The sequence below is a fragment of the Giraffa tippelskirchi genome, chromosome 6 (assembly GCF_054371585.1).
Source record: "Giraffa tippelskirchi isolate mGirTip1 chromosome 6, T2T-mGirTip1v1.2.pri, whole genome shotgun sequence".
Classification (NCBI taxonomy): domain Eukaryota; kingdom Metazoa; phylum Chordata; class Mammalia; order Artiodactyla; family Giraffidae; genus Giraffa; species Giraffa tippelskirchi.
In genome coordinates, this window is record NC_137280.1 from 80310075 (window position 1) to 80329335 (window position 19261).

General features: G+C 41.0%; 1 protein-coding gene, 1 long non-coding RNA gene and 1 other non-coding gene across 4 annotated transcripts in view; all 3 read right to left on the bottom strand.

Moving 5' to 3' along the window:
• MAML1 (mastermind like transcriptional coactivator 1) overlaps positions 1-19261 on the bottom strand; it is a 78100-nt gene that overhangs the window by 56922 nt on the left and 1917 nt on the right. The gene's annotated exons all lie outside the window — the stretch shown is intronic.
• Positions 394-16377, bottom strand: LOC145509258 (uncharacterized). The gene is made up of 2 exons (XR_014055959.1): positions 16036-16377; positions 394-3387 (listed from the first exon to the last, which is right to left on the bottom strand). It is a non-coding gene; the product is annotated as an uncharacterized LOC145509258 (long non-coding RNA).
• Positions 9591-9749, bottom strand: LOC145511862 (U1 spliceosomal RNA). Its single transcript, XR_014058233.1, has one exon. It is a non-coding gene; the product is annotated as a U1 spliceosomal RNA (small nuclear RNA).

The window sequence follows — 19261 nt, forward strand, 5'->3', positions numbered from 1 at the left end:
GAAAATGACTATTCTATACTCATTCTTGTTGTATACTTTGGCTAGGTATATAATCCTAGGTTGGTAATCATTTTACTTTAGAATTTCAGCATTATACTATTGCCTTCTTGATTCCTATGTTGCTGCCAAGAAGTCCAAAGATACTCTCGATTCTTTGATATGTGACCTAGTACCCTCCCCATGATGGAAGTTCTCTTCTTTAAACTCAATGTTGAGAAATTTTATGACTGCCATGGATCTATTTTCTTCCCCAGTGCTGAGTACAATGTGCCCTTTTAATCTGGCAACTCATGTCCTTAAATTCTCAAATTAAATCATTTCTTTCTTCCAGTAATTTCTATTTTTCTGATGTTCAATCTCCTACACTGGTCCTCAAATATTCTTATTTTTAGCTTTTTCTCTTTTTTTTCTTTACTTTTTGGGAAAATTACTTATACTTCATATGTATAATTCACACATATATTTCACATTTTATAATATTTCTCAGCTTTTTTCTGAATTAAAAAAAGTTACTGTTTCATAACATCTCATTGGCCAAAGCAATTCATAAGTCCAAGCTCCAAATTAAGGAATGGGGATGTATACTCTGCCTGTTCTGAAGCTATGGCAAGGATGCAGGTGTATAATATGACCCAAAGAGTGAAAAACTGAGACCAAACATTTAAGCTATCCCCACACAACTAAGGGATATGACACATTCCCATCAACAAGAGTGACTCATTTTAGCAGTGATAAGGGATGAAAGTCAAGGGAGAGGTGGAAGAGGGAGGGTATCTGCAGACAAAAGAGATATATAGTTAAAAATGCCCCAAGTACTGCAGTCCCCTCCTTACCCACGGGGTTCCACCCCCAGCGGATGCCTGAAACCAGGGATAGTACTGAACTCTGTCTCCTTTTCACTTAAAGGAAGTACTTCACACCTTCTCTTTGGCATCTCTAAATTTCCTGCATCACTACCCTTCTGTTTTGGGACCATTATTAAGTAAAATGAGAGTTAGATAACATACCACTTAAATACCAGGACAATCAATCTGATAACCCAGATGACTAAGTGACTACAGGGTGTGTCATGTACACAGCATAGATATGGGAGACAAAGGGATGATTCATATCCCCAGGCAGACAGAGCGAGACAGCACAAGATTTCACACACTACTCAGAATGGCACATGATTGAAAACTTATGATTTATTTCTAGAATTTTCCATTTAATATTTTCAGACAATAGTCGACCTCAGGTAACTCAAACAGTAGAAAGCAAAAGTGCAGTTAAGTGGGACCATTGTAATTCTGATATACATGACCCTCTGCCACAGAGTATCTTTGAAAAATCATTGTACTATACTAAATAACATATTAACCAATTTGTTTCTAAAAAAACATCTAATTTTTATGAAACTCTTTCTCATGCAGGATCTCATCTGCAGAAGCCAAATGGCACGGTAGAAGGATAGAGTTTTGGCACTGGAGTTTGGTCTGAATTTCTGGTCCTACCACTGAGCTGGCAATCTTGGCAAGTTCATCTATGAGTCTTAAGTTTCCTGACATGTAAAACTGGATATAATATCTATCCTGAGACTCCTATGAGGACTAAACGACAATAAATTTAAGTGTCTGGTTCTTTCAAAATTCTCTTGACATGACCAGCTAGGTTACCTGTATCAAAGCAGACCTGACTGGATGCCATGATCCCAAAACAGGCAAATTACATATAAGCAGCAGAGGCAGCTGAAGGCAGAATCCGAAGACAACTGCCCCTTACACAGTAGATGATCTCCAGCCAGCCTATGGCTTCCTTAGTGGAAAGGCCCTGGTATCATTAGCAACACTCAGAGATTCTGCTTTCCCAATGAGGGATAAGATGGTTTGTGGTCTTCTGGTTTTAAAAAGATCATCCAATTTTTCCTCCCCTGAACCACTCACATCCATGCCTCAGAGCCTAGACTATGCTAGACTAGTTTCCCTCCTTTGGAGGTAAAATTTTTCTACTCAGTTCACATTTTTGGTCTCTTAAGAGTATTTCCTTAATAACTTTGAAAGGTAAAAAAGTTGGAGCAGAGAGTAAGCGCCATGCTTGAAATCACACAATTTGTTGTTGTTCAGTTGCTAAGTCATCTCTGACTCTTTGCCACTCCATGGGATGCAGCACACCATGCTCCCCTGTCCTTCACTAACTCCTGGAGTTTGCTCAAACTCATTTCCATTGAGTCAGTGATGCCATCCAACCATCTCATCTCTCTGTCTCTGCCTTCTCCTCCTGCCCTCTATCTTTCCCAGCATCAGGGTCTTTTTCAGTAAGTCAGCTCTTTGCATCAGGTGGCCAAAGTACTGAAGCTTCAGCATCAGTCTGTTCAATGAATATTGAGGATTGATTTCCTTTAGGATTGACTGGTTTGATCTCCTTGCTGTGCAAGTGCCAGGAGCCAGCTCACAAGATCCCACCCATGACAAAGTCATGAGGAAGAGGACTGATCTGAGCACGGCTTCTCAGGCCTCAGGGATTCTCGGAAGGCTGCCTCAGCACTCACCTTAAAGATGGTATCTGTCTTTCTGATGTTTGCTACAATAAACCTCTTCTTATTTTCTGTGACTTAGAAAGTCTTGTAAAGACTCTTGTAAAATAGATCAATCTGAAAACTCAATCAACAAGGCCCCTGAACGGTAGCACCCTAAATAAAATTATCTGGGATATAGAGTATGCTGATCTAAATTCCTTTTGCTAACATATTGGTTTGTTTAATAAATGTACCTGTGCCTTTGGAGCTAATGTGCATAACTGCTCCTTAATAATAAAACAGCATTGAGAGCCTCCGCACAGAAAGCCCCTATGGGCACAAAACCCTTCGCAGGAAAAAAGGCTTGTTAGGAAATATAAGAAATATTGCTTTATGAAACTGTTACTTAGTCTATATTTACTCACTATGTTTTTACTCTTAACATATTTAGCCTATATAATGAAAGCATAATAGTTAGAGATTTATATAAATAGAAGTTTAGCTTTAATACAAATAATAAGACAATTGTTGATTTAACTGATGATTCTTACTTAGAGCTGACCTTCAGCTTGCTGTTCTATGACTTTATGGAACCACATTTTTTTCTGTTAAGCTCAAGGCGTAGGATACATTACCGAAAACAGGTTTTACCTTGAAACTTTCTATTGATGAATTCTTTCCTGCTGTGCCTGATACAAAAGTGTTCTGACTGATCAACCCTTATCAATAGGAGAGTCACAAGATGTTAGCAGGCCCCCAGGCCAGAAGATGATGTAAACAAAATGAACTAAGATATGCAAACGATGTCGGTAAAGGTCAACACTGTTGACCCATTAAGCTGATTTGGTATGACTCTATACTTTACATTTGTTTCTGCTGCTGCTGCTAAGTCGCTTCAGTCGTGTCTGACTCTGTGCGACCCCATAGACGGCAGCCCACCAGGCTCTGCCATCCCTGGGATTCTCCAGGCAAGAATACTGGAGTGGATTGCTATTTCCTTCTCCAGTGCATGAAAGGGAAAAGTGAAAGTGAAGTTGCTCAGTCGTGTCCGACTCTTAGCAACCCCATGGACTGTAGCCTACCAGGCTCCTCTGTCCATGGGATTTTCCAGGCAAGAGTACTGGAGTGGGGTGCCATTGCCTTCTCTGACATTTGTTTCTATGTACCACTAAAAATATAAAAGCTGTCTTAAGAACAATAAAGTCAGGAGACACTTGGAAACACCGAGACTCGCTGTGTCTTCTCATTCGCACCACCGACGCCGTCCATCCTGAGGGAACCCCAGGACCTGCTGGAGCTGGACTCCGGCATGCAAGGGACTCTCAAAAGTCTTCTCCAGTTCCACAATTATCAATGCTTTGGTGCTTAGAATTCTCACAGTCCAACTCTCACATCCACAAAAGACTACTGAAAAACTCATAAGCTTTGATTATACTGACTTCTGTTGGCAAAGTGATGTCTCTGCTTTTTAATATTCTGTCTGGTTTGTCATAGCTTTCCTTCCATGGAACAAGTGTCTTTTTAAATTTCATGGCTGCAGTCAGTGTCCACAATGATTTTGGAATCCAAGAAAAGAAAATCTGTCACTGTTTCCACTTTTTCCCCATCTATTTACCATGCAGTGATGGGACCAGATGCCATGATCTTAGTTTTTTGAATGCCGAGTTTTAAGCCAGCTTTTTCACTTTCCTCTTTCACTTCATTAAGAGGCTCTTTCATTCCTTTTTACTTTCTGCCATTATATTGATATCATCTGCATATCTGAGGTTGCTGATATTTCTCCTGGCAATCTTGATTCCAGCTTGTGATTCATTCAGCCCATATTTTGCATGATATACTCTGCACAGAAGTTAAATAAGCGGGGTGACAATATACATACTTGATGAACTCCTTTCTCAATTTTGAACCAGCCTGTTGTTTTCTGTCCAGTTCTAATTGCTGCTTCTTGATCTGCATACAGGTTTCTCAGGAGACAGGTAAGGTGGTCTGGTATTCCTATCTCTTAAAGAATTTTCCACAGTTTGTTATGACCCACACAGTTAAATGCTTTAGCAAAGTCAATGAAGTAGAAGTAGATGTTTTTCTGGAATTCCTTTGCTTTTTCTATGATCCAACAGATCTTGGCAATTTGATCTCTGGTTCCTCTGCCTTTTCTAAGTTCAGCTTGTACATCTGGAACGTCTCAGTTCATGTACTGCTGAACCCTAGCTTTAAGGATTTTGAGCATTACCTTGCTGGCATGTGAAATGAGCACAATTGTATGGTAGTTTGAACATTCTTTGGCATTGCCCTTCTTTGGGATTGGAATGAAAACTGACCTTTTCCAGTCCTGTGGCCACTGCTGAGTTTTCCAAATTTGCTGACATGTTGAGTGTAGCACTTGAACAGCATCATCTTTTAGGATTTGAAATAGCTCAGCTGGAATTCCATCACCTCCACCAGCTTTGTTTGTATAGTAATGCAACCTAAGGACTACTTGACTTCACACTCCAGGATGTCCAGCGCTAGTTGAGTGACCACACCATCATGGCTATCCAGCTCCTTAAGATCTTTTTTGTATAGTTCTGTGTATTCTTGCCACCTTTTCTTAATCTCTTCTGCTTCTGTTAGGTCCTTGCCATTTCTGTCCTTTCCTGTGCCCATCCTTGCATGGTATGTTCCTTTGGTATCTCCAATTTTCTTGAAGTGATCTCTAGTCTTTCTCATTCTATTGTTTTCCTCTATTTCTTTGCACTGTTCACATAAGGCTTTCTTATCTCGCCTTTCTGTTCTCTGGAACTCTACATTCAGTTGTGTATAACTTTTCCTTTCTCCTCTCTTCTCTTCTCAGCTATTTGTAAGGCCTTCTCAGACAACCATTTTGCCTTCTTGCACTTTTCTTTGGGATGGTTTCAGTCACCGCCTCCTGTAGTGTTACTTCCCTCTGTCCATAGTTCTTCAGGCAGTCTATCAGATCTAATCTCTTGAATCTATTTGTCACTTCCACTAAATAATCATAAGGGATTTCATTTAGGTCATACCTGAATGGCCTACTGGTTTTCCCTACTTTCTTCAATTTAAGTCTGAATTTGGCAATAAGCAGCTCATGATCCGAGCCACAGTCTGCTCCCGGTCTTGTTTTTGCTGACTGTATAGAGCTTCTCCATCTTTGGCTGCAAAGAATATAATCAATCTGATTTCGGTGTTGACCATCTGGTGATGTCCATGTGTAGAGTCGTCTCTTGTGTTGTTGGAAGAAGGTGTTTGCTATGACCAGTGCATGCTCTTGGCAAAACTCTGTGAGCCTTTGCCCTGCTTCATTTTGTACTCCAACACCAAACTTGCCTGTTACTTCAGGTATCTCTTGACTTCCTACTTTTGCATTCTAATCTCCTACGATGAAAAGGATGTCTTTTGGGGGTGTTCTATAAGGTCTTGTAGGTCTTCACAGAATGCTTTCGACTTCAGCTTCTTTGGCAGTAGTGGTTGGGGCATGGATAACTACAATGCTGAATGACTTGCCTTGCAAACAGAGATTATTTTGTTGCTTTTGAGATTACCCCCAACTACTGCATTTTGGTCTCTTTTGTTGACTATGAAGGCTACTCCATTTCTTCTAAGGGATTCTTGCCCACAGTAGTAGATATACTGGCCACCTGAATTAAATTTGTCCATTCTCGTCCATTTTAGTTCACTGATTCCTAAAATGTTGATGTTCATTCTTGCCGTCTCCTGCTTGACCACGTCCAATTCTACCTCGATTCATGGACCCAACATTCATTCTAGGTTCCTATGCAATATTGTTCATTATAGCATTAGCTGTAAGTGCCATAACTAAAATCACAAGATTACTTTAGGCCAAAATTTTCACTGCATGCAGGTTTTTTGACTCCTGGCCCATAAACAGCTTTATCTTGCCTGCATGCATTGTGCTCATTAGCAGCATCAACCTTTATTTTTGTTTAGACTAACAGACTTTATTCATATATGGTAATAAAGATACTGTATAGAAATAGAGATACATACATATAAGGTTCTTCCTTGTATTATATTTAGGCAGAAAATCATAGCATCTATCATATCTTGCTTTATTAATATGTATTAATACTTTAAAAATGACTCTAGTCTTCCTAGTGTCACTGACAAGCCTTACTCTTTCTTTTGGTTGCACCCGGTCTTCGTTGTGGCATGAAGGCTCTTAGCTGGAGCATGCGGGGTCCAGTCCACCTGCCCATCCAGTGGTTAGGACTCCACTGTCCCAATGCAGGAGGCTCAGATTCATCCCTGGTCACAGAACTAAGATCCCACATGCTACATGGCGTGGCCAATAAATAAACAAATAAAACCCTTATAACTGCTAAAAATTTTCCAGGCATACGACTTGGGAAATTATAGTTTTTGTCTTGTAGTTAACTTTTTAAATACTGTGGTCACAAATGAACCTATCTATGAAATGAAAATAGAATCAGGGACACAGAGAATAGACTTGTGGTTCCCAAGGGGGTGGGGAATGGGAGAGGGCTGGACTGTAAGTTTGGGATTAGCAGATGCAAACTGGTAATATATAGAATGGATAAACAGGGTCCTACTATATAGCATAGGTAGCTGTATTCTATATCCTGTGATAAACCATAATGGAAAAGAATAGGAAAAACTGTGTGCATGTAAAACTGAGTCACTTTGCTATACAGCAACAAGTAACACAACACTGCAACTCAACTATACTTAAAAAAAGGTGGTTAAAAACCCTTATCATGAAAGTCTCTGTCTTGAGCTTTCTTATGTGTACACTACAGTAGCAGTGTTCACTATACGCACACTGCTGTGCAACAAATCTCTAGCGCTCTTCATCTTACAAAACGGAAACTGCACATCCATTAAATAATTCTCCCCTTCCCTCCAGCCCCTGGCAACTACCATTTTATACTTTCTACGAGTTCAGCTATTTTAGATATCTCAGATAAATGGAATCATGCAGTGTTTGTCTTCCAGAAATTGGTTTATTTCATTTAGCACAATGTCCTTAAGATTCATCCGTTTCAACATATGACAAGATTTCCTTCTTTTTTAAGGCTGAATAATAGTCCACTGTATGTATACATCACATCCTCTTCATCCATTCATGTGCTGATGGAAACTTAAGATTGCTTCCACCTCTCGGCTACTATGAACAAGGCCATATTGAACATGGCAATACAAACCAGGGTCTACCGTCACCTCTGTTTACTCCACCTCTGAAATGACTCCAGCCTAAAAACATACAGCTTCTGACTCCCAATTCACAGCTCCTTCCACAATATCATTAACATTTATTCAACAAATGCTTGCTGACTGCCAAATATGTAGCAGGTATGTGCTACGTTATTGGTCTTGCTCTCAGGTTGCTCACAGGCTAATGGAAAGCTGCTGCTGCTGGTAAGTCTCGTCAGTCGTGTCCGACTCTGTGTGACCTCAAAGACGGCAGGGCACCAGGCTCCCCCGTCCCTGGGATTCTCCAGGCAAGAACACTGGAGTAGGTTGCCATTTCCTTCTCCAATGCATCAAAGGGAAAAGTGAAAGTGAAGTCGCTCAGTCATGTCTGACTCTTAGCGACCCCATGGACTGCAGCCTACCAGGCTCCTCCGTCCAGAGATTTTCTAGGCAAGAGTACTGGAGCGGGGTGCCATTGCCTTCTCTGTGAAGAGCAGCAAACACACTAATTAAAGTACAGTGTGATTGTTCTGGCAGAGGTTAAGTACCCAGTCTGGCTAGAGAAAGGACTTAGAGAAGAGGTCCTAGAGGAGATGACACATGAGCAGAGTTCTGAATGGTGAGTAGGTATCAGGCATTATGTGACTAAGGAAGGGCATACATGTGAAGACATCTAGCGAAATTAGGCCATTTTAAAAGAACTGCATTCAAAGCATTTTAGGGATCTTGGAGTGCTGCATATGGGCTTCATTTCCATGGTGCCAACTGCTGTAATACCTCAATGACAGGCTGCTCCACCAGGCCAGCAACACTGATGCTGCTCCAAAGTTCACTGTATACCACAGTGTCTTAACACTGCTCTGCTAGGCACAATAGTTCTTCACTAACTTAAGGGCCTTGAATACTTAAATTGCCACAGTTTAGCCTGTGAGTTGGGATGCTTTGAATTAGACTGGGCAGAGTGGGCAGCCAGAGTGCTGATATTTTCATCATAAAAACATCATTCTTCCATCCTCAACTAACCAATAACATACAGCTCTTCAAAAGAATGCTTAATATGAGTAAGATACATGCAGGCAATGCACAGTATTTGACGAGACAACAAAACTCATGACAAGGCTCCATACTGTTCAACTCTCTCCCTTAGAATTCAGAAGTGAGATGGTACTCATGGGGATGTATAGGATTATGTGTATTTGAAAAATGAAGTCAAACTTTTTCTGACAGAAAGCTGATTAACTTGACAATGAAGACTGATTTTGCCAACTGGGTTACCTGGTAGACACTTTTCATACAGTAAACAAGCTACAGTCACAGTTTTAAGGTTTTGATGAAAACATGTCTGAAGTGGATAAAAGTATTTATCAAAAACTACTGGCAAAGGTGTATTGAAGTGAACAATATTTTTATTTTCCCAATCAATTTGAGTATATTAGGTTACACAAGGTCCTTCTAAATGAAAGAATAACAGATATAATCGACAATCAATTGATAAGATTTGGTAAAGCCTCTGTTACATTTCTTAGTGAGAAAGTGAATGACTGATGATGAGATTATCCTCTTAGAAGTCACATGGTCTCTAATTTTCTGCTTTCATTAAAATTGACAGTGTACCTAAACAAGCTGTCATCTAATTAAAAAATTAATTTTTGATGATATATATCACTATGTGATTTCAGGCATACAACTAAAATTTCAAAAACTTGAACATTATTAAAATTAAATTTCTTCCTTTCTTTTATACGTAGGCAAAAAAGGATTTCTGGAACTTAAATTTGTAAAGACAAAAAAATAGGAATAGAATTAAGAACTGTCATTTTGTCAATAAGTAATATTCACCCACAGTTATACGAACAAATTTAGGTGGAAAAGCCTCCTCCATTTCACTGAGAGGCAAGTCTAATAAACCTGTACTTTTTTTTTTCTTCAGGGGAAAACGTGAACACAGTCCCCCACTACCACAGATTATGCAGTCAAACTTCCCACATTTGGGGAAATCGCAGGAGTCAGCACATACAGAGTGCAAAGGATTAACCTGGGAAAACCACCTTGGTGATCACTGTTATCTCCCTTGCCAGGTAAGTATAAGTATATGCAACTTTTTTGCATAAGTTATTTATAAAAATTTATAATGCATGTTGTTATACACTAATTTACTATATTATTAAAATATTAAATACATATAACACATAGAATCTTATAAATGCTACATATATTCTTTTGTATCAATCAACATTTTTTTTGGCCGCACCATGGGGTTTGTGGGATTTTTTCCTCTGCCAGGGATCGAACCTGGGTCCTCTGAAGTGAAACAGCAGAGTCCCAATCACTAGACCACCAGGGAATTCCGTATAAATTGACTTTAATAAGAGCAGAAAGGGACTTTACTGCATAGTTTTAATAACCTATAAGGAAAAAAGAATCTGAGAAAAAAATATGTGTGCATAGCTGAATCACTCTGCTATGTGCCTGAAACTAGCACAACATTGTAAATCAACTATACTTCAATAAAGAAAAAGAAAAGAAAAAAGAAATGCAAGTTTCTGGGACTTCTTTGGTGGTCCAGTGGTTAAGGATCCACCTGCCAATGCAGGGGACACAGGTTTGATCCCTTGTCCGGGAGGATTCCACATGTCTCAGAGCAACTGGGCCCTTGCACCACAACTCCTGAGCCTGCGCACCCTAGCCTGGGCTACACAGCAAGAAGGGTCACTGCAACGAGGGGAAGCCTGCACACCATAACTCGAGAAAGCCCACATGCAGCAAAAAAAGACCCAGTGCAGCCAAGGAAAATCAATTCATTGAAAAATAAAATTTGTTATAGAAAAGCATTCTTTAAATGGCTGACAAAAGCACATCACTAAGGTTTTCAGATTCCACTAGACATTTTTAAAAAGTGATGTTCAGTTCAGTTCAGTTCAGCTGCTCAGTCATGTCCGACTCTTTGCGACTCCATGAATTGCAGCACACCAGGCCTCCCTGTCCACCACCAACTCCCGGAGTCTACCCAAACCCATGTCCATCGAGTCGGTGATGCCATCCAACCATCTCATCCGCTGTCGTCCCCTTCTCCTCCCGCCCCCAATCCTACCCAGCATTAGGGTCTTTTCCAATGAGTCAACTCTTCGCATGAGGTGCCCAAAGTATTGGAGTTTCAGCTTCAACATGAGACCTTCCAATGAACACCCAGGATTGATCCCTTTTAGGATGGACTGATTGGATCTCCTTACAGTCCAAGGGACTCTCAAGAGTCTTCTCCAACACCACAGTTCAAAAGCATCAATTCTTCGGCGCTCAGCCTTCTTCACCGTCCAACTCTCACATCCATACATGACCACCGGAAAAACCATAGCCTTGACTAGACGTACTTTTGTTGGCAGAGTAATGTCTCTGCTTTTAAATATGCTATCCAGGTTGGCCATAACCTTCCTTCCAAGGAGTAAGCGTCTTTTAATTTCATGGTTGCAATCACCATCAGCAGTGATTTTGGAGCCCAAAAAAATCAAGTCTGACACTGTTTCCACTGTTTCCCCATCTATTTCCCATGAAGTGATGGGACCAGATGCCATGATCTTAGTTTTCTGAATGTTGAGCTTCAAGCCAACTTTTTCACTCTCCTCTTTCACCTTCATCAAGAGGCTCTTTAGTTCTTCTTCACTTTCTGCCATAAGGGTGGTGTCATCTGCATATCTGAGGTTATTGATATTTCTCCCAAAATCTTGATTCCAGCTTGTGTTTCTTCCAGCCCAGAGTTTCTCATGATGTACTCTGCATATAAGTTAAATAAGCAGGGTGACAATATACAGCCTTGACGTACTCCTTTTCCTATTTGGAACCAGTCTGTTGTTCCATGTCCAGTTCTAAATGTTGCTTCCTGACCTGCATACACGTTTCTCAAGAGACAGGTCAGATGGTCTGGTATTCCCATCTCTTTCAGAATTTTCCACAGTTTATTGTGATCCACACAGTCAAAGGCTTTGGCATAGTCAATAAAGCAGAAATAGATGCTTTTCTGGAACTCTCTTGCTTTTTCAATGATTCAGCGGATATTGGCAATTTGACCTCTGTTTCCTCTGCCTTTTCTAAAACCAGCTTGAACATCTGGAAGTTCACGGTTCACGTATTGCTGAAGCCTGGCTTGGAGAATTTTGAGCATTACTTTACTAGCATGTGAGATGAGTGCAATTGTGCGGTAGTTTGAGCATTCTTTGGCATTGCCTTTCTTTGGGATTGGAACGAAGACTGACCTCTTCCAGTCCTGTGGCCACTGCTGAGTTTTCCAAATTTGCTGGCATATCGAGTGCAGCACTTTCACAGCATCACCTTTGAGGATTTGAAATAGCTCAACTGGAATCCCATCAGCTCCACTAGCTGTGTTCGTAGTGATGCTTTCTAAGGCCCACTTGACTTCACATTCCAGGATGTCTGGCTCTAGGTGAGTGATCACACCATCGTGATTATCTGGGTCGTGAAGATCTTTTTTGTACAGTTCTTCTGTGTATTCTTGCCACCTCTTCTTAATATCTTCTGCTTCTGTTAGGTCCATACCATTTCTGTCGTTTATCGAGTCTATCTTTGCATGAAATGTTCCTTTGGTATCTCTAATTTTCTTGAAGAGATCTCTAGTCTTTCCCAGTCTGTTGTTTTCCTCTATTTCTTTGCACTGATCGCTTAGGAAGGCTTTCTTATCTCTCCTTGCTATTCTTTGGAACTCTGCATTCAGATGGGAATATCTTTCCTTTTCTCCTTTGCTTTTCACTTCTCTTCTCTTCCAAGCTATCTGTAAGGCCTCCTCAGACAGCCATTTTGCTTTTTTGCATTTCTTTTCCATGGGGATTTTCTTGATCCCTGTCTCCTGTACAATGTCACGAACCTCTGTCCATAGTTCATCAGGCACTTTGTCTATCAGGTCTAGTCCCTTAAATCTATTTGCCACTTCCACTGTATACTCATAAGGGATTTGATCTAGGTCATACCTGAATGGTCTAGTGGTTTTCCCTACTTTCTTCATTTAAGTCTGAATGTGGCAATAAGCAGCTCATGATCCGAGCCACAGTCTGCTCCCGGTCTTGTTTTTGCTGACTGTATAGAGCTTCTCCATCTTTGGCTGCAAAGAATATAATCAATCTGATTTCGGTGTTGACCATCTGGTGATGTCCATGTGTAGAGTCGTGTCTTGTGTTGTTGGAAGAGGGTGTTTGCTATTACCAGGGCGTTCTCATGGCAAAACTCTATTAGCCTTTGCCCTGCTTCATTCTGTACTCCAAGGCCAAACTTGCCTGTTACGCCAGGTGTTTCTTGACTTCCTACTTTCGCATTCCAGTCCCCTATAATGAAAAGGACATCTTTTTGGGGTGTTAGTTCTAGAAGGTCTTGTAGGTCTTCATAGAATCGTTCAACTTCAGCTTCTTCGGCATTACTGGTCGGGGCATAGACTTGGATTACCGTGATATTGAATGGTTTGCCTTGGAAATGAACAGAGATCATTCTATCGTTTTTGAGATTGCATCCAAGTACTGCATTTTGGACTCTTTTGTTGACCATGATGGCTACTCCATTTCTTCTAAGGGATTCTTGCCCACAGTAGTAGATATAATGGTCATCTGAGTTAAATTCACCCATTCCAGTCCATCTTAGTTCGCTGATTCCTAGAATGTCAACATTCACTCTTGCCATCTCCTGTTTGACCACTTCCAATTTGCCTTGATTCATGGACCTAACATTCCAGGTTCCTATGCAATATTGCTCTTTACAGCATCGGACTTTGCGTCTATCACCAGCCACATCCACAGTTGGGTATCGTTTTTGCTTTGGCTCCATCCCATCATTTTTTCTGGAGTTATTTCTCCACTGATCTCCATTAGTATATTTGGCACCTACTGACCTGGGGAGTTCATCTTTCAGTGTCCTATATTTTTGCCTTTTCATACTGTTCATGGGGTTCTCAAGGCAAAAGAATACTGAAGTGGTTTGCCATGCCCTTCTCCAGTGGACCACAATCTGTCAGACCTCTCCACCATGACCCATCCGTCTTGGGTGGCCCCACACGGCATGGCTTAGTTTCATTGAGATAGACAAGGCTGTGGTCCGTGTGATCAGATTAGCTAGTTTTCTATAATTCTAGTTCACTGTGTCTGCCCTCTGATGCCCCCTCGCAACACTTACCGTCTTACTTGGGTTTCTCTTACCTTGGGCAGAAGCGAGGCGGCTGCGACGGCTCGGCGCAGAAGCGTGGCCGAGAGGAAGTAGGCCGGGCCGGGGGCTGGGAGCCGGGGGCGGCGGCCGAGAGGGGCTAGGCCGGGCCGGGGGCCGGGGGCGGTGGCCGAGAGGGGCTAGGCCGGGCCGGGGGCCGGAGGCCGGGGGCGGCGACCGACAGGGCCAAGCCGGGCCAGGGGCCCGGGGGCCGGGGGCGGTGGCTGACAGGGGCTAGGCCGGGCCCGGGGCTGGGGGCTGGGGGCCGGCGGCGGCGAGAGGAATTACCCAAGGCCCAAGGTAAGAGAAAAAGTGATGTAATCATTTTTAAATGTTAACATTTATGATTCTCTGTAAGTTATATCCTCTGCCCCTATAAATAGCATTTTTGCCTTTTTCTCTTTTTAAAACAGCTGATTCACATTAAACATACGAAGTACTTAATGTGTTACATAAATTTTCTTAGTTCATATATTTCATTTAAATTGAGTTATGGTAATTTAGTATACCATTGGTCAACAACAAATGTATTATAATTCTGACAAGCTTAAAATGTCAACAAAAATCTGTCAGGGAGGTTTGCAATGTTTCAAAATTATTTAGTCCAAACACCCAGTATCAACCATTAAGCTTTTTGTGATACGACTCTTACCTTTCCTTTTTCATCTTCCAGCCTCTGGCACTTAAAAGTCTCAAATTCAAAGAATTATTCACTACCACAGTTTTGTGCTTTTGCTTAGTTTTCCAAAGGGATCAAAATCCAATTAGATGCCCCCTGATAAGTGCTCAAGCCCACATGCATATTAGGCTATTAAATGTTTGGAAACCTCCTATAAAATAAAGGAAACTGTTTAAATTTGTTTATTCCAGTATCACCCAAATATGTGCAACTCTAGAACTCTTTTAATAGCCCATGAAATTAGTGCTTCATGTAACATCCTTTGGGAAAACATCTGGCAAAATATTAAGAGCCACTTTAAAAGTCTGTAACACTTTCCAAACTTCACCCAAGGGGCATCCCTTTCCCAGTATTCCCATAGGTTTTACAGCCTTCAACAGGGCTTTGCGATGACTACATGACATAGGTCTGGCACCACAATTCTTGGTTCCCAGCAGGAGTTCAATGTTGGGTGAACAAATGACCAACTTAAAGATGGAAATAGGGACTACCCTGATGGTACAGTGGTTAAGACTCTGTGCTCCCAATGCATGGGTTCGATCGCTGGTTGCAGAACTAAGATCTCACATGCTGCAGAACACAGCCAAAAAACAGGGGGTGGATAATTCCAAAGTTCCTACTTTAGTTGACTGGACTAGGGAAAATACTCTGAAGAAATATAAGACTGGCAAGAAAAGCGGAGAGTCCCTTTTGGATAACATGGGAATCAAAGTGGAAATGTGCAGTACACAGGTGCATTTGACCCTTGGTAGTACTCTTGCCTGGAAAATCCCATGGACGGAGGAGCCTGGTAGGCTACAGTCCATGGGGTCGCTAAGAGTTGGACACGACTGAGCGATTTCACTTTCACTTTTCCCTTTCATGCAATGGAGAAGGAGGAAATGGCAACCCACTCCAGTATTCTTGCCTAGAGAATCCCGAGGACAGCGGAGCCTGGTGGGCTGCCGTCTCTGGGGTCGCACAGAGTCGGACACGACTGAAGCGACTTAGCAGCAGCAGCAGCAGCAGCAGCAAGAGATGTGAAGAATCTATTATAGGTGATAGATGCATGAAAGAATCAATGACATTAACCTTGGAAAAGAAAATTGAGTGGAAAACAACTAGGGAACATGAATATTTAAAAGTGTCCAAAGAACGTTTCTCAAGCCAAAAAACGTGGAATTCCCTTCAACTCCTTCCATTTGCCTCCAATCCAATGCATGTAGTCGATCACCACCCTCTGTCACCTCTACCTTCAGAGCTATCCAGAATTGACCTCCTCCTCTCCATCTGCACTACCACAGTCCCAACATAGACCACTGCAAAAGCCTGAAATGCATCCATCCACTCATGCCCAGACCAACCCCAGATACCCTCCGTCTAGCATCAGAATGGCCTTTAAAAAATGTTAGATCATGTGAAGTTTTTCCTTAAAATCCTGCCATTGCTTCCCACTGCACTTGATCTGATCCTTGCTTGCCCATCTCTCATACCAGCTGACTGCCTGCTGCTCTGCCAATACTGTCCCTCCTTTCTGTTCTTCAAGCAAGCTCAGAAGGGTCTTGCCTCAGAAACTTTCTGGTGGTAGTTCTAACTGGAATGTTCTCTTCTGAAACTTTCAGCTGACTCATAACCTCCTGTCATTCAGCCCAAATTAAGACAGAGCTGCTACTATCATATCTAAAACTGCTACTATAAATCACTCAGTATCACAGCACTTTACATTTTTTCTTAGCATGTATTATAACTTAAAATTAGTTTTAAAAATTATTGATCTCTCTCCATGAGAGCAGAGTTTCAATCTGTCTTGTTCACAGCTATATCCCTAGTAACCAAAAAATGTTCTGACCTACAGTGGGCACTCAAATATTTTTTGCATGAATTAATAAAGGAAAGCAGGAAGGAGACTGAGGAAAAGTCAGAAAGCTGGAAAGAAAATCAGAAGAGAGTAGAAGCTAACAGAACAGTCTTAGGAAGGAGGAAGTCAAAAAGAATGATGACTAAGAAGCCACTGAATTTGGCCAAGTCCATCTTTGGTGTCTTTTAAGGGGGCAGCTTCAGAAAAGTAGAAGAGGTAGAAGGCAGATTACAATGGGGAAATGAGTAAATGGGAAGTGCAGTGGAAAGGGCAAAGGGAAGGAAGGAGATAGAACACTATTTTGAGGGTGAGAAAAGACAAAAGAAAGGAGAATATTTGTTCATGTTTCAAGCTAAAGGCAAGGAGGACCCAGTGGAAAAGGGGATACTGATAAAAAAGGAAAGAAGATGCTAGGACAAGGTCATGAATGTTATAGGAAGAAATGCAACCTAAAGCCACATTACTCATCTTTTCTCTAAAATTATCCCACAATGTCTGTTTCATGTTCAGAAATATCTACTCTCTGAAAATAATTTATATTTACATAATTCTTACATAGGCTCAGTCTACAAAATAATTATTAAAATTTTGCACATCTTTTACTCTTAGAAGGTACACACTGGGGTGTCTGGGGTAGAGAGTCAGGTGTGCAGTGTCTTCACAGATGGTTCAGAGAACAAAACTTTTAGGGGGAGAGAGAGGTAGAGAGGAGTGAAAGAGTATGTGTGACATGATAAAGCAAATAAGGCATGATGATGATAATGGGTAGATTCTAAGTAAAGGTAAGCAGATATTCTTTGTACTATTTGTGTAGTTATGTATAGATAAAAGTTAAAAAGAGAGCAACAAAGAGAAATATTATTTCCTAAACAATTAACAATGTATTGGTAATTCTTTCCTAACAAACAATATAATTTCCTAAACTAAGCAGGAAAGGCAACTTCCATGAATGGTTGACACAGAACTGTCAAATTTCTTGGTAGACTATTACAACAACCTAAGAAGTAAGCAGCAAAAGTATGACAACGCTGTATAAGGGGACCAGGCATAAACCTTTATAACATTTTACCAAAAGAAAATGTTCAAGCTATTGTAGAAGGCTATTTTCATGACAGAATTAATGTTTGTATAAAGTGAGTGTTAATTGTCTATTATTTGGCATCCCTAATAAATAGAAGTCAATCCTGTCACTAGAAAATTACTATTTGGTTTTCAATGAGCACATGCAGTACAAAGAACACCTAATAAGGTCATTCCTTGACAACTAGAGTAGAAAAAAGTCTCAAGCACAGTTTCTGATTCATCTGTAACAATATCTACCGTAAATAGATATTGGTCAAGATTTTGCTGTAGTGGAATATCCTAAGAAGGGGGAAAAAATAAGCAGAAAGTGGACTTTACTAGTAAATTTGATTTGATCCATTTTCACTTGTACAAATGGTTTGCTGATGGTAACTTTGCTAGGAAACGGATGCCTAAGAGTATTACAGGACTTTTGGAAAAAATAAGAATAATATTCCTTACGTAAGGAGTATTGGGCTTCCCTGGTGGCTCAGCTGGTAAAGAATTCACCTGCAATGTGGGAGACCTAGGTTCAATCCTTGGGTTGGGAAGATCCCTTGGAGAAAGGAAAGGCTACCCACTCCAGTACTCTGGCCTGGAGAATGCTATGGGGTCCGCAAAGAGTCCGTGGGGTCGCAAAGAGTTGGAAACGACTGAGCGACTTTCACTAAGAAATATTAATTAGATCAAATACATATAGAGAATTGTCAAAAATAATAATGACTTTCTCTCCTCCATCTCTCTGGGCAAAGCTGTGCTTTCTCTCAAGGCCAAAAGGCAAGAACTCTCCCCCCTCTCTGAACTGAAGGAGCCACTAAAATGGGTTCTACTAGACACTCATTTTCCATACCTAAAACTTCACTCCAAAGCCAAAGAGCTCACCTAGAATCATATGGAGACTGAAGTTAAAAGGGTCCCTCTTCCTAGTAAGGAGGCAGTGCAGCAATTCCATTCTAACATTTAACTCATGAAATCCATGGGTCAAGGTTTAATGTGATAAGACATTAACATAACACGACACACCTGATCACCCAAAGGAATGACTAACAGGCCAGACTCAAGTTCTAACACACTCAGAATTAATTTCTCTTCAAACAGCATGTCCAACTTCTCTCTAGTAGTTTAGGGCTAAAAATATCATAGAGGATCTAAATTCTTACTCTTCTTAAACAAACTGAATCACTACTAACATATATATTCTAGTGGGAGTTCAAGGCAACTATTTGTGTGTAAAACTTGAGTTTTTTTTTTATGGGCTTTCACTATTTACTTAAATGGAATGACCACTCAAAACTTGAAGTCTTTCCTTTGAGCTGCATCCCTCCCTGTCTCCTAGGGCTTCCAGTCTCGTTTTCAAGACACATCTAAGGTAGCATGCAAGGATGTGCTTAAAATATTTAAAATAGCACAGGCAATGCATTTCCTTAATGTTTTGACAAAGGAGATTCTAATTGCGGTGGGGCAGGGTGAAAACTGGTTTTAAAGAGGAAGATGAACTGGACCTGAAGGATATCAGGATTCTGAAAGGTGACGGGGGAGGGTCTTACAGGCAGCCTTTCCGTTTATGAAGTTATTTTCACCTCGACCCTCATTTCTTTTGAATCTTACAAGAATCCCAGAGGAAGTCAAACACATCTTTAATTTACAGAGAAGAAAAGTGAGGACGAGAAGTCCTGACTACATAAAAATTGATAACAATAAGCAATGAGATGTCCAGCAGTCCAGGCTAGTGTGGGAGAGAATAAGAAAAATAATACAAACAGAGCATTAGGGCCTGTGAGGCTCATAGCATTTAAAGCGTTAAAGAGACTAAATACCTGAATACTAA